Genomic DNA, 16469 nt, shown 5'->3' on the forward strand with positions numbered 1-16469 from the left:
TATATAGTAAATTTAAATCAAAATTTAAATTGTATGTTATCCTAGGAACCGAAGCTCAGGTCAGACTCCTGAGGGGATAAACCAACATCCTAGCAGAGGCTTGACCCAATTATCATCATCACTTTAGGAAGTTAAACTTTTCCATATCAGAAACAGGAGCGGAGGGAGAGAGGTTAAAGGAGAGATTGAAGAAGAGGGAACAGAATAAGAAAGAGAGAAACACTGGTTGTCTTCCCTCAGGAATCAGATACCTGTTCTCCAGGTAGGCCAATTTTATTTTATTTTATTTTTAAAAAGTTCAGACTCCATGGTGGTCCTGAGGTGAGGTAGAAAAAACTCTTTAGACTGTGTCCAAGTGGCTATTTTCCTTTTTAAAGCCTAGTAACATCACAATGATGGATTTCTCCATTTGGGACCATCACACAGTGAAGGAAACCACCCGGGCTTACATCCCAGTTACTCAGTTTCACAGCTCTGTGGCTTTAGACATGGCCTTTAATGTCTCTCGATCTCAGCATCCACAGGGTAAAAGGAGGCAGGGATGCCAACTAAAAATCTTTGGATCCTGACAATTAAATCAGATTACATAGCATCAGGCAATCAAAAACAACTAGCTCTTTCCTCCTCCCTTTCTTCCACCCTTCTGCTCGTTGAGAGCAATAATTTTTTTCTTTTCTTTAGATTTCTTCATTGTAAAAAGCAGAGTTCATTCATTCCAAAAAATTTTAAATCTCTTGGCACTGAGAATTCAAAACATTGTCCACGCCCTTACAGAAATCACAGTCTAGTGAAAACTACAGGAAAGCTAACATAAATTACAAGGTCAAGAGAGAGAGACGTTGGTACAAAGTCATGTGTTCCCAAATAAAGGAGGGCCAAATTTATTGGCGAAAGGGGATCAGGGAAGTAACCCTTGACGAGGTCTTACAAGATGAGCACTTGCTCGCCAAGCTGGGGAAGGAAAGTGAGCATTCTTGGCATGGGGTAGCTCTTACCCTGTGGTAGTGAGGAGAGGGTTACTGGTCAGCAGAAGGGCCTTTAACAGAAGCTAGAAGTTGTTAAGAAATGCCACTTCCTCTGCAGAACCCTTTCTGGTTCCTTATACAGGAAACCCTCTACCGCCTTAGCACTTTAATTGCACCACATCTGTGGATTTCTTTGACATTTACTACTTCCTGCTTTGCACTGGAGATATTTGTGTACATATTTTACTTTCATTATACCACTAGAGAAACAAGAGACTGTTTTATCCTTTAATCCTGGTATTACCTGTAGTACCTTCAACTTTATATATATATATTTATTTATAATACAATTTATTTATTTTAAAATTTCCTAAAGTGTCCCCATTTAGGGGGTCACATTAGACACTTTGTCCCTCAGCCTTTGGGTTTAAACCCCCCTCAGTCAATAAGTAAAATTTTATTTTACTTATTTTATTTTTTTAGAGACAGAGTCTCTCTTTGTCACCCAGGCTGGAGAACAGTGGTAGCTCAAGGTAAACTTGAGCACCTGGAATCATGTGATCCTCCTGCCTCAGCCTCCCAACTGGAGTAATGAGGACTACATGTAAGAACCATCATGCCCTGTTTTTATTATTTTCTTTTTTCAGAGATGACATCTTTCTACGTTGCCCAGGCTGGTCTCGATCACCTGGCCTACAGTGATACTCCTGCCTTGGCCTCTCAAAATGCTAGGATTACAGGGGTGAGCCATCATGCCACGTCTATATAGACCAGGCATGGTGGCTCACCCCTGTAATTTTATCTATCTATCTATCTATCATCTATCTATCTATCTATCTATCTATCTATCTATCATCTATCATCTATCTATCTATATCTATCTATCTATCTATATCTATCTATCTATCTATATCTATCTATCTATCATCTATCTATCTATATATATATATAGAGAGAGATTTTATTTATAAAATCGCCCGTGTAATTTCTTAAGAAAGCCTATATGTTTCATATTCATTCCCTTCATTATAGTGGGGCTCTTGGTCTTTTTACTTACAAAATTCATGTTGGGGAAGTTTGCTTTTGAACTTCATACTGGGGAATACTTTACGTATGAACTTCATATTGGATACTTCTGAACTTCAATATGAACTTCATATTGGATACTTCTGAACTTCAATATGAACTTCATATTGAAATGCAACGCATTCGTGTTACAAAACATTGCATCCCAACCATTGGTAGGTATGTAACACCTCCTTCTTCATTCATGAAAACCAACTGAACAGATTTTGATCTTGCTATCAAATAAATGGATTTCTCCTAATATCATAGATTCTTCAAGAGTAGACAATTTACCCCCCATTCAATTTAGAGTTCCTTGGGCAGAGTCTATGGCCTGACAAGGAACTCCAGGAGATTGTGATTTGCTAAGTTCCCAGCAGGGGTGGAGAGTGGCTGGGGTCCCTTATGGTTGTGTGGCCAATTTAGGGACACTTTGTCCCTCAGCCTTTGGGTTTAACAACCTTCAATCAATGGACTATAGTTGGTTTCAAGTCAAATCTGCCAAGAAGACTGTTAATATTCACCTCATAATCTTGGTTATTATGGGTAGTAATATAAGCAATACTATATTACAATAATATCATCTATAATGGCTTACATTTATTGAACATTTACCATAGCCAGGCACTTTGTAAACACTTTGTCAATACTAACTGAATTAACACTCAAAGTAATTCAATGACATGGTTACGATTAGCATTCTCATTTAATAGATGATAAATTGGAAGAGAGAGAAGTTAAGTATTTGTTACTTGCCCACAGATTACACCTGGTAAGTGAGGGACCCTGAATTCAGACCACAAACGATGTTGCTGTGGAATCTGGGCATGTATTCTTTATGCCATTTCATTACTCCTTGAAATGACCCAATCAGGAAGACATTATTGCTCCCATTTTATAAACAAAGTGCAGAGAGTTTAAGTGACTTGCCCAAGTCCGCACATTGAAAATTGGAAGAACTAGGCAGGGTGCGGTGGCTCACATCTGTAATTCCAGCACTTTGGGAAGCCACGGCAGGCAGATCACCTAAGGTCAGGAGTTCGAGACCAGCCTGGCCAACATGGCGAAACCCCATCTCTACTAAAAAAATACCAAAAATTAGCCAGGCGTAGTGGTGGGCACCTGTAATCCCAGCTACTCAGGAGGCTGAGACAGGAGAATCACTTGAACCTGGGAGGCGGAGGTTGCAGTAAGCCGAGATCGTGCCACTACACTCCAGCCTGGACAACAAGAGAGAAACTCCATCTCAAAAAAAATAATAATAATAAAATAAGAAAAGAAATGAAAATTGGTAGAACTAGGATTTAGAGCTCAATCTGTCCAACTCTAAAGCCCAAGTATAGGACTCTAGGCTCCCTATTCCTGTTTAAGGTTTAAACACCTGCTGGTTGTAAGTATATGGTATCTTCCATGTACCTATGGGCATTATCAGGCGATAGTTTTCTAGGATTAGGGAGAAGTAAACGTGGTATCCTAACACTAGTATTTTATTCATTGAGACCAACTGAAGCAGGATTTGATGACTCTATGAGTGAATTAATTTCAGGTTATTTGAGATATTAGGAACATTGCTTACTGATCCACTGCTCTGCCGTGAAAACCATAGTCACTTTACCATATTTAGTTATGGTCCATTCTTGAGGCTATGGTTTAGGGACAGAAGGGGTCAAGAACACAGGTAAAATAATGAGAAGGAAAGGTTCTAAAGGAGTACAGATCTAGCGTGCAGTAGGTAAGACCATGGTCTTCTTTTGGAATACTGAATTGATATAAGTCAAAGACTAGGAACACCGAATATGCCTTCATGTTCAGAATCCAGGTTGGTGTGGGAGCCAGAGCCCACAGGCCAAGGCAATTAGACCCCTCCTTGGGTTTGGTAGGAAGTGGAGATGTAAGTAGCTCCTGGTTATGACCTCAGGGTTTGTGTTCAATAGGAAATATGTGATAAATGAGTGCCAACGAATTGATACCAGTGAATTCATTGCGTAGAGACACCTAAGTGGACAGCTTCTTGTTTGGTTATGATGGTGATCACATTTATACTCCACCAAATATCTTGGAGTTTTGAAAATGGCCTGATGAATTTGCTGACCACAGCAAACTTCTGCTAATTAACCTCAAGTATCTACCTCATGTTTCTCTTTCCTTCAATTAAATAGTCATACGTCACTTAACGTCAGGGATATATTCTGAGAAGCATATCGTTAGGCTATTTTGTCGATGTGCGAACATCATAGAATGTCCTTACACAAACGTAGATGGCATAGCTGACTACACACCTAGGCTGTATGGTATGGCCTTTTGCTCCTAGGCTATAAACATGTACAGCACTATACGCAATTGTAACACAATGGTATTTGTGTATCTAAACATATCTAAACACAGAAAAGGTACAGTAAAAATCTAGTCTTATAATCTTATATGACCACTGTTGTTTATGCAATCCATTGTTGACTGAAATGTTGTTATGCAGCCCATGACTGTATATGATAAAATTGTCAAGTTATCATTTTATTCCCTGAGGTACCAAAAGAGACTTAGCAGAATGCATAATGCAAGGTATGATTCCTTATCTATTTTGAGGATGAAACCAGTGATGTGTGTTTATTTATAGGTTGTTCTTACAATTGTCCCTCTTAAATGAAACCTGACAATTGGAAGGACCTGCGAGAAATGATAATGAGTGCTCCTAAATAAATAAGGTTGTATGGAAGCAAGGGACTTTCTTCCCAAGTATATAACTGAAATTGACAAAGCAGTCACACTTTGCTTTGTAACCATCAACAACTAGTTATACAGCAAATAATCCCTTAACAACCTAATTATATATTCCTGTTGCTTATATTAAATTATTGAACAGTTCAGAAGGCAGTTATTTTGGTTAGATTGGCAGGTAGGGTAGTTAAACTCTTAAACCTGTAACTGGCTTATTAAGTTAAAATTGGATATGAAACAAAACAGGTTCTATTTTGTTGATTGTGATTTTATTTCATTTTCCAATCCTGACTTTCAACCGTGTTATGTCAGAATCCCGTTTCACATTAAAAAAAAAAAAAAATACCTTGGCACTATCCTACAGCTTTCCAGTCCCTCACAGATGTAAAACTAAATTTAGCCTATTTTTAAATTCACATCTCATATTGGTTTTAAATGTCTTCTACTCCTTTCCACCAGTAGCTTCTAGAACAGACTAGACCCTGGCTGCTTGGGTTAGAAAAGGGAGAAAAGAGTGTTCCTCTACCATCTTATTCTTCTCCCTGTTCTTGGTCAAGCTCTTCTGGCGCTCCTGCTCTGACTGGGACCAGGAAGAATTGAAAGCACATTTGGCTTCCCCTGTCCTTGAATGACCTTCTAGTGTTGAAGGGAGGATGTCAAGCACGAGGGAGAAAGAGGAAGGATTTATCTAAATTGCTAGGTCAGGTTGGGGCAGAGTCTTTGGCTTCACTGATTCTCTTCAGCAACTATCACTCATGATGTAGCCTTTCTCCCTGAGTTGGTATAGCTTAACCACCAACACCTTTTTCTGAAGATCTGCGCATTCCTTTGACGTCTCCAGAAGTTTTTATCCCCCTCCGGATTAGCCTAGCAGACTTCTGACCCATTTAATCTCTCTACTTTCTCAGGTGGAAACACAAGAACCACTGAGTCCCCTTTGCACAATCTGAGGGCCAAGGAAACCACTGAGGGTTAAAGAGAAAAGATTCCTCCATCATCTTCCCAGATACATTTCACACCACAGCCCCAGCAGCCCCACCCTCACATGCTGATCTGAATGGCTTCCCAGTAGACTTCTTATGTCTGATGACCTCTTTTGACCAATCTTGGGCACAGTCTTAATGGACACTTCACTTAGAAACTCAAGTAGGCACATGTCAAGTCTTGCAAAATTCCCCCTCATCACGATCCTCTTCTCTGTCATGGCAACACTGGAATGTGCTGTAGCTTCTTGGCTCCAGCAAGCACCTAGAGGGACAGCAAGAAGTCAGTCTCCCTTTGTCAAAGGGGCCCCCAAGCTCTACATGTTATTTTTCTTGAAGTCCCCATTCTGGCCTTCCATTAACTTTGGAATGAACAGGAATTAGTCTCTTCCCATGAACGTGCATTCCTCAAAGAGCTGAGAGAGTTACTTCACCACGATACCCTCTGATGGTAGACCAGAAATAAGATATGAAGCTGAGAATGGGTGATCAATGGCCACAGATCTCTATTCACATCACTTGGGGAAAGTGTCTGGCCCCACCTATAGGTGGCTCATTGGTGTCTTGAGTCAGACTATAAGGTTCCAGTGATTCTTCTTTCGTATAGATTCTGATTGTTGATTTCAGGGAAATCTAAAAAGTTAAGACTCACTATGTAAATACAGGAGCTAACCAGGATGTGTTTTGTTTGCAGGGGCCAAATGGATACCATATCACTCCCACTTCTCCTTTCCACTGCATCATCTGTCATCTGAAAAGGGAATACATTTAGAATCTCCAAAATCAGAAAGTTGGTGCCATAAGGGAGTTGCCAACAATCCTCCACCAATTAGTAGTAGAACTGGAACACTTTTCCTCCTTGTTTTAGCCTGAGTTCTTTCCAGTTGCAGTCATGCCTTTAACCACAATATCCATTTGTGATCTTGGATTTGTCTTGTTTCTAATATTTGAGGGACAGAGGCAGGGAAAGAAGCAAATGAGGTTACCAGAGCTAGTTTTGTTTTCAAGGGTCAAATGGGTACCATGTCACTTCTACTTCTTCTGCCCACTCCATCCCTACTTCCAGAAAAGCCAGTGTATTTTCTCCTTCTTCCCCTCAAGTGTCCTCTAGAGTTTTCCACACTGCTTCTTAATACACACAGCTCTGCTCCTTGCTCCTTACTGGAAATAGGCTCAGTGCTGACGGGATCTGACCTATTGGTGGGTGGAGGGGAATGAAAGGTCAAAGCTGCATTTGACCCTTTGTTCCACAGACTTACTTCATAGCCGAGCAGTCACATTTTGATTTAAACTTCTTTTTTTCTAGGCCCTAGATCGGTTCCTTACCTTGGAGCATGCCCCCTTTGCTGATCTCATACATTTTTATTTTATTTGATGCTTGATGTTATGCTTGGATTATAGAACTTCCATTCGCTAAAGGTTCTGTAACAAATTGTTCTTTTGTACAACTGCCAGATATCTCAGACTAAAAACATATTGGGGGGAAAAAGCCAGATAAAAAATTAAATGAAGGCAAAATTAGAGGCCTGCTAATAAAATCAGATTTTCTTGACACTTTTAGTCAATGCAAAAATAATTGTGGGAATATAAAAGGTTTTTTATGGTCAATTATTCTTGTCTTAGTAAGTATCTATAATCATAACCCCTCAGAATATGTAATAATCCTCTGCAGAGGGAAGTGAGACTTCCCCACAGAACCATAAGGAAAGTAAAACGTTATCATATGCATGCATAAAATATATCAATATTGAAATGTGCTGGCTGTAAGGTCAGGTAGGGAGATAGCTTTTTTTCCACCCTGAAAAAAAAAATATATATATATATACTATCTGACTTCATTGGGCTGCTGACATCCAATTGATCTGCATTATTCCTAGCTGGCAAGAGCCTATATACCTAAATGCCTCAGATAATAGGTATTACAGTATTAGGTAAAAAGCCTCCATGCCGTCTATAGCAAATATCAAAAAGGTAGAAAGTGTAAAATAAGGGAGATTAAGATGACACCAGAAAGCGTTGAATGAGGTGTCATTTTGCATTTAGAAAGACAACCAGGAAAGTTAAGACAGAAGAAAAAAATGCCCCTTTCTCACTAGCTGCCCTTAAAGGTTTACAAATGATCTGTTAACAGAAATGAGTTTCTCTTGGGCTTCAGACACCATTTATTACGCTGGGAGAGAGACAAAAAAGGAGATGGAAAAGACTGGCAAATTATGCTTATTTGAAGGCAAAATGCTTCCCATCAGCAATATGATGAAAATGTACCAAAGGTGTCAGCCAGATGTTGACATGTTAATATTTTTCATGAGGTCTTTCACCGAGGAATGAGTACAAAGAACTTTTTGGGTGTTCTTTAGAATATGAATTGAAATGCATTGTTATGCTAGCTGCCTTGCCTGGGAAATCATGATCGTATTTGATGATGAAGAGGAAGAGGAAGTGTGTCCTAAATAGGGGGCTTGAACCTCGATTCCCTGGCTGCCTCCCAGATGTCTTGTGCTACGAATGGGCTCATCTGATCTCTCCTAGTCAATTTCATTCTGGAAAGTAGCCAGTGGGCCTAGTTCATGACCCAGTGATGTCATTATAATTCATTCTCCCTCACCACAAAGACTTCGGAACTTTCCAATTTACAATGGGTCTTTTTAATAAAGAAGAGTGTCATGTACAGAATTTTTAAGTGTTTCTAATGATTTATCTTTTTTTTCTTGTTATAGCCTCAAAAAGGCCTATCTTCTTTGTATGAATGGACTATCAAAATCATTTAAAGAATTTTATATCTTTGTTAAAGTACACGATGTGTTTCATAGGCTGAAAGAGGATAACTGAAGCTTATTATAAGAGAACATTGTGTCCGAACAGAGAAACTTTACATTTTATGCATAAAGAATAGAGGATCTAAAATTTCATTCGACTTAGGCCATGCTTCATCATGAACACTCACAAAGTAATTCTAAGTAGGAAATATGCCATTTTTAGGGATGTATTCTGTGTTTTGAGACTGGATTTATAAGATAAGGGAGGGGCTGGGGGCTGAGAGAGACATATGTAAGTCATTTCAGAGCACAGGCTATATCGTCCCTGTGTTCTCTCAACACCTCTCATGGGCTGTAAGGAAATATTCACTGATAAAGATTACACATGAATTGAACTCAGCATTGGAGAGTTAGGGCCGTCTCCCAGAACCTCACCTCCTTGCACTTGGTTAACCCTCCTTGCTAAAATAAACTTTGCTGGATGACATCACTTATCCTTGGCATGGATCTTTAAAACCCTGGGTAGTACAAGCCTAGTGGATGATCAATGCATTTGTGGCCTGCACTGTAATTTAACTTGCTCTGTCTGACAGGAGATGTGGAATAGCTAAAGAGAGGCTTTACTTGTAATCTTCTTATCACCTTATCCTGGAGTGTTTGTGAAGAGCAAGGCCTTCCCTACACTAACTCCCAGTTGAGGGTTAAGGCTAAGAAAGAGAAATTGCCCTGTTATGTGTCTGATGGTGTGACCTGACAAAGCCCTCTGTGGATACCTTGTGAACCCTAGCCTTTCACGGTCAAATGCACCTTGCCTCTCCTGAACCACTTGTGTGTGTTTTATGAGCTAATTAACAGAAATAACTTGCTATAATTATGATGTGCTGCGAGAGAAAAAAATTTGTACTCTTTTCTTATCGTTTCTTTTTTTTTTTTAATTTTCTTTCTCTCTTTTTTTTTTTTTTTTTTTGAGACAGAATCTCGCTCTGTCACCCAGGCTAGAGTGCAGTGGTGCGATCTTGGCTCACTACACCCTCTGCTTCCCAGGTTCAAGCAATTCTCATGCCTCAGCTTCCTGAGTAGCTGGGACTACAGGTGTGCACCACCACACCCAGTGATCCTGTTTCTTTTCTAAAGCATAGAATTCTAAATTAGGTCATCACCCTTAGACTACTACTAGCAAGAGACCGTGAGTGAGCAGAGGGAGGTGGCCAGACAAGTGCAGGCTGGACAGGAGACAGGGAACACCTTACCATGGAAATGGTATAGAAATGGACAAGACTGACAGAAAGAGTGGGGGGTAGAGGAATATAAAAAGAATAAAAAAAAGAAAAGGAGGCAGAGTGAGAGAAGGAGAGAGAGGGAGAGAGAGGGTCTTAATGAGAAATACACACAAGTGGAGGAGCTCAGGAGAAAAGCAGCTCAGAGTGTGGCAAAATGAAGGAGGGTGTCATGCAGACAGAGGGCTTCCTGGAGAGGCGGGCACTCACCTTTCCACAAGGCAGTTTTCCTGTTTTTACAGAAAGCTGAGCAAGAGTAGACAGCTTGTCTGTCTCAGGTGCTCCAGGGCCAGCTAATTCACACTTTTCGTGATGACTTTGAGGAACATAAAACTCTTTAGTGTAAGCACTCTGCGAATCTGATTGAGGGAAACACTCTTGCCACTTTCCTTCCAGGGATCAGATTCTGGCTATGTTAGTGGGACAGTTAGTTACATAGGCTGGCAATCACAACCAAGGAGAAAATGCTTTATCACGGCCATAAATAGGAAGAGCTGGGAAGATCCAGAAGGGACATGTGACAAGCTTTATGGAGGAGATATACAGTGACAAGTATTATTATGTACTAATTACAAGAAAGGAAACGATTTCTGTGACAAAATTAATAAGAGTTGCTGCTATTTTTTGTAAGCCCCTTCGTGGGCACATGCCTTCTGTAAATATGTTTGGATGCATATGGATCTGTAAATATATGTGTATGTGTGTAGGTATGAAAATATGTATGGTCCAATAAATGTCGAATGCTCACAGAATCCCTCAAGGTAAATATTATTATTCCAATTTTATAGCTGAGAATATTTCTAAAGCTTAGAGAGCTTGCAAAACGTATCCAAGAATACATGCCCAAATATTTATAAAGTTTGATAATGATAGATTGGATTCAAAATTTGCAACTATTATCTATAGGTTACGTGATATATATGACCAGAATGAGAAAGAAGGAAAAAAAGGTGTTAAGTGAAGGGAGATACGATTGGAAGATCTGTTGGAAACCAGCTCAGTAAATACTTCATATGCTTTTTATAGAAAACTATATTCTATCTTATAACAGCTAGAAAAATAGGGGAGGTTTCTGGCCGGGAAGTAATATGATTAGATCTATATTTGTCAAAAGTAAAAGGTAATTGATTAATGAAGGGTTGAGAATTCAGATAGGATGTTGATGGTAACAGGCCAAGCAAAGCGTGATATGAACTGAATAACCCATAGCAACAAATGTGGTGGCTATGAACTTAAACAAATATGGGTATAGTATTTTTTATAAAAATACAATTAACCAACTACTTTCTATGTATAAGGGTATTTATGTTTTCCTTTTTATTTCTACACTATGCCTTATTTTTCAGGAAAACAAAGGTTAGATTGGGCATTTTTAAGATGATTATTCTGTATCTTCTTCCAAGTTTCAAGGACAGCACATCTTTTTCTTACCACTTATCTACAGAAATTTACATGCACAACAGAGAATGTTTGAACATAAAGTTATACTGAGGCTTAGACACAATTTATTTCATGCTCCATATAAATTTATTTCACCAAATTGAGAGCCTTAGAAAGGAAAAGGCCATGCACTTTTGTCCCTCCCATTACCAGGACCTTTCCAAGAGCTAACGTCTGCTATATCCATCTCTTGGCTTTGACGGTAGGTGTTTTAAGCTGGCAGGAGGATTAAGAACAACACTTAATAAAAAGCACTTAAGAATATGCCTTTAGAGTTAAGCAAATATTGGACCGAGGCCTGATTTTGCCACTAATTAAGTAACTTTGGTCAACTTACCTGACTTTCTAAATCTGGGGGTTCCTATTCAGAAAATGTGGATAAATGTGGTTCCTACCATATCAGGTTGTAGTGAGAGTTAAATTAGATTCATACAAGCCTCTTTCTGCAGTACCTGACAAGCAATACGTGTTCAATACTTGCATCCAATAACATGTACACACTGAACACTGAATGTACACAAAACACACCGATGAGAGAATGGAAGGCAAAAAAGTGGAGACAATAGAAATGAAAAATTATTTCAAGATTGACCATGAGGAGGTACAGAGAGAAGTAGTAACTAAAAGGGAGGCGTCAATGCAAGCCTTTATTTTTTAAGATGGGGAAAATGAAGCAACTTTTTTATGCTGATGGAAACGATTAAATAAAGAGGGGGAAACTGTAAATGTAAGACAGAAGAGTGATAATCAGAAGAGAAGTTCTTGCTACCAGGAGGAGGAATTTGTCTTTTGTAGGCATAGACACAGCCCCCATGCTCACACACTTCATAATAAGAGAGGAGAAGAAAAGCTTGAGTGAAGACAGGCATAAATTACACTCACTTGTTGGTAGGTGAGAGAATGCCCAGAAAACGAGAATGTTTCCTCAATGAAGTGTGAGGTGAGGTCATCAACTAAGAGTCAGGATGAACAGAGGTAGGAAGATTTTTTTTGTTTTTTTTTTCTTTGAGACTAAGTCTTCCTCTGTCTCCCAGAGTGGAGTGCAGTGGAGCGATTTCAGCTTACTGTAACCTCTGCCTCCCAGGTTCAAGCCATTCTCCTGCCTCAGCCTCACGAGTAGCTGGGATTACAGGCACCCACCACCATGCCCAGTTTATTTTTTGTATTTTTAGTAAAGAGGGAGTTTCATTCTGTTGGCCACACTGGTCCTGAATTCCTGACCTCAAGTGATCTGCCTGCCTCAGCTTCCCAAAGTGTTGGGATTGCAGGCGTGAGCCACCACGCCCAGCAAGGTAGGAGTTTTAAGGAGAAAGAAAAGAAATGAAGTAATCATTCAGAGAAGAGGAAGAGCCAGATAAATGCAGAGAAGGCCTGAGCAGTGCCCAGTGCCTGGCTGAATTTTGTGATCGTGTACTTAACTGGCAGCCATTCAAGCTATTTGTGAAATTCCCTCCAGGAAAATCTCCTTAAACGGGTTGAAAGAAAGAAAAAGGGGCTTCCTGGTTGGTTTACCTAGAACCGAGATTCTACTACTTGACTGAGAGAATAGGAGAGAGGAGAGAGGGAAACAGTGATACTTGCAAGGAAGCGATTACACTCGAAGGCCACGGAATGCAAGATAAAATAAAGCAAGAAGAGTTGATGGATCAGCAGTGCAAGACCACTGAAACAGAGGTCTTAGGGATGTGGGAAAATTATAGTGCTGGAGGTTGCTGTGCAAAGTCAACTGGAAAAACACAATTTGTGTTTGGAGAGCAAGATTTTTGAATTTGAGATTTAGGAGGTGGAATAGGACCTGCTGATACTGAGGCTTAGGGTGTGACCCTGGGATTAGCCAACTGTGACAAATTAGAGGAAAAGGTGAACTGGCGATTAAGAGACCAAGAAACCAAGAACCTTTGGAGCTAGATGGGTTTATTCTCATGGATATAAAAATTGCCAGGAATACTAAGTAGCACATATAAGGTGTTTATTACGCATCAATGTTCTGAGAGTTTTATTTGTACTCTTTGATTCCTAGCATTTAAGGCTGCTACTCCTAGTATCATCTCTACTTTATAGCAAAGAGAGTTTAAATAATTTTCCCATGGCAATACAATTAGCAATGATAGAAGTGGGCTGAAACAGAGGCTCCAGAACCTGTTCTTGTATTGACCACACTGAATTTTCTAGAATTATAATGATAGTAGGGATTTGGAAAGTGAAATTATAATCTAGGTTCCAAAATTTTTAGTGAATTAGGGCGCAAGGTCAGGATATCTGTAGGAAAAAAAAAAAAGGAGAGGGTAAAGAGCCAGTTCTGGAAATTTTAGAAGAGCCTGGGGGGATGATGGTAAAAAGAAGAGTGACCACAATTCTGCCACTGAATAATTTGAAAATCAGAAGAAAAAAAAAACTTTTTTTTTTCTTTAAGAGAATGCAGAGGGGACAGTGTCCTCAAGATCCATTCTGTTTCTACAAACCTGACTTAATTGGGTGGATGGAAACTACAGGACATTGGCATTTATTTCAATCTCTCCCTATGAGTTTAATGTGCATGCTCATTTGGGAATAACTGAAGAAAGTGAAGGAAAGAAGAGAATTTTCTGAAAAACAGAAGATAAAGAATTTTCTGGTCATAAAATGAGAATTCCAGTATGATAAATGGAAATGTTTGAGAAAGAAGGAAAGGCAGTCATTAATGTTATTGGTGCCATTGGTATGTGTACCTTTGAATAACTTCCTTTTCCATTCCTTGATTTTATTTTTACTTGACAACAATGGTTCAGTCTGATGGCATTATTCTTTCATTGTGAGCATCTAAAACTATATTTGGTAGGAAAGGAATGGGATGTAAATATTTTAAAAAGTAGTAAGAAGATTAGGAAATATAGTTTATTGTTAACTGGTGTCAAGAGGGTGAGTTTTAATCTATTTAGGCAGTGGCTTGGGCTGAGTTTACAATGTCATGTGCCAGCACCTTTCTTTGAGTTTTCCTCTCTTGGATGCTTATTGTCCCATATAACTATAAAAACTGACTTTACTTAAAGAAAGATTTAGAGAAAAAAATGAAGGAAGAAGAAAAAGAAGGAAGGAAAGGAAGGATGAAAGGAAGGAAGAGTGGGAGGGAGGAGGGAAGGAAGGAAGGAAGGAAGGAAGGAAGGAAGGAAGGAAGGAAGGAAGGAGGAAGGAAGGAAGGAAGGAAGGAAGGAAGGAAGGAAGGAAGGAAGGGGGAAAAGTGAAAAGGCAGTAATCAAAAGAAGAAATTGAGCAAATCCTTACATGGCAAGACCAAACTGAATGAATTGAATGGCAAGTACAGGCATAGGAAGAAGGATAGTCCAAGATTACTCATTAGCCTAATAGGAAAAAATAAGAAGTGAAATCAAGTTGTTTTCTGAAACTTGAGTGTGTAGATATCATCAAACGATGATATCATTTTATATGTAGTTTCTGAACATTGATGATCCTTAAAGAAATAGTTGGAATTAAAATCCTTTTCAAAAAGCTATTAAGATATACTTTTATGGTCTCTATTATGAAATGCCAGTTCATACACTTATTTTTGATTATTTTTGAGGAATTAATTGTATTGTAAGAATAGGGAAATTATAACATCTTGGAAATAGTCACTTACTACAGATGCCTGAGTTTGTTGGCCAAATATAAATTCTACGTCTGGGTTTAAAACCTCAGTTGCCCAAAAAATAGCATGATTTGACTTCTAAGTAGTGTATATGTCAGCTGGATAACTATATAAGTAAGCAAGGGGGACTTGGCCACATAATAGATGACCCAGAAGAAGAAGGAGTATAATCATGCCTATCCGTGGGCTCTTCCAATCGCACTTATAGAAGAGGGCTCTATTCAGAACTTTGGGGGTCGTTGATGAGCTTGGGCACACAGAAGATAACCATTGTAAATTTTTTTCTTGGTTAGAAGACAATTTAAATAAATATAATAATAATCTTCAAAATGTTGGATGTCTGTTGTATGCCATCCCAGAAAGGATTGTTAACAATTATTTTGAGAGGGGCAACTTATAGCTGTCTGTTTGGAAGAAGGTTCAAATAACTGGAACTTTCCAAAGATAAAATAGACCATTATAGCAGATAATGCATTCCCTTTAACAGGAAATACTTATCTTAACTGTAGGTAACCACTTAGACCCACAGACAAAGATATTTGGGTATCAGTTGGGAAGAAATAAATAACAGCTGGTAATTGCTGAGTAATTACCAAATGCCAGGCACTGCTATCTGTACCGTCTCATCTATCTCAATAATCAATCATCCTTTGAGGTTGATTATATTCTTCGTGTCTTACGGATACAAACCATAAAGCCAAGAAAATTGCTAGTAAATGACACAGACAGGATTGAACTCCAAACTTTTAATAACCATCCTATACTGCTTCTTAAGGAAGTTGCAGTGGGAGACTTCCAAGGTCAGTTTAAACTCTAATGATCATTGATTTTGGAAGTCACACTTTAAGGGTTTAGAGTAGTGGTCTGGAATTAGATCAGGGTTCAAATCTGGACTGAGTTTACAATGTCATGTGCCAACACTTTTCTTTTGACTTTTCCTCTCTCAGATGCTAACTACAAAAACGGACTTTACTTAAACCAAGATTTACAGAAAAAAAAAAATGAAGGAGGAAGAAAGGAAGGGGAAAAAGAAAGACATTAATCAATAGAAGAAACTGAACAAATCCTTACATGGCAAGAACAAATGGAATGAAATGAATGGCAAGTACAGGTATAGGAAGAAAGATAGTTCAAGATTATTCATGATTATTCGTTATTCCTAGTTATCAATGACTAACCTTGAGTGATGTACTTGAACTCTCTGAAGTTTATTGTCTTCATCTATAAACTTGAGGTCACAATGTTTCATTCACAGGATTGTAAGAATTAAATAAGATAATGCATACAGCTTTTAAACACAATGCCTAGCACTAGTTATAACCTTGACAAATAGTAGCTATTTTTAAGTGTTCCAAGACATAAGATATTATTAGAATGGTATTTTGCACTACATGTTGCAATCCTAAATTTTAGCATTAGAATATGTTTTAAAATTTTTATTGGGTTTAGACCAGGTTTAAATCCTCTGTGAGAATAACCATTTGATTTCATCCTTCAACTTTTTCTTCAGTAAGATACCAACTAAAAACTAGTGACAATTTTGGAAAAAAATGATAATATGTATCAAAAATATTTAGTATCAAGAATGAATGAAGACAACTAACTAAAATAGGCAAAGAACAGGTAGTTCACAGAAAAAGAGA

General features: G+C 38.6%; 1 long non-coding RNA gene across 1 annotated transcript in view; it reads right to left on the bottom strand.

Annotated features, from left to right (window-relative positions):
- LOC116482202 (uncharacterized) overlaps window positions 1-16091 on the bottom strand; it is a 75821-nt gene extending 59730 nt beyond the window's left edge. Inside the window, exon 1 of the long non-coding RNA XR_004251792.2 lies at window positions 16005-16091. This is a non-coding gene — a long non-coding RNA (uncharacterized LOC116482202). The remainder of the gene's footprint in view (window positions 1-16004) is intronic.
- Between the last annotated feature and the right edge of the window lie 378 nt (window positions 16092-16469).

The sequence above is a fragment of the Hylobates moloch genome, unplaced genomic scaffold (genome assembly GCF_009828535.3).
Source record: "Hylobates moloch isolate HMO894 unplaced genomic scaffold, HMol_V3 SCAFFOLD_14, whole genome shotgun sequence".
NCBI classification, from domain to species: Eukaryota; Metazoa; Chordata; class Mammalia; order Primates; family Hylobatidae; genus Hylobates; species Hylobates moloch.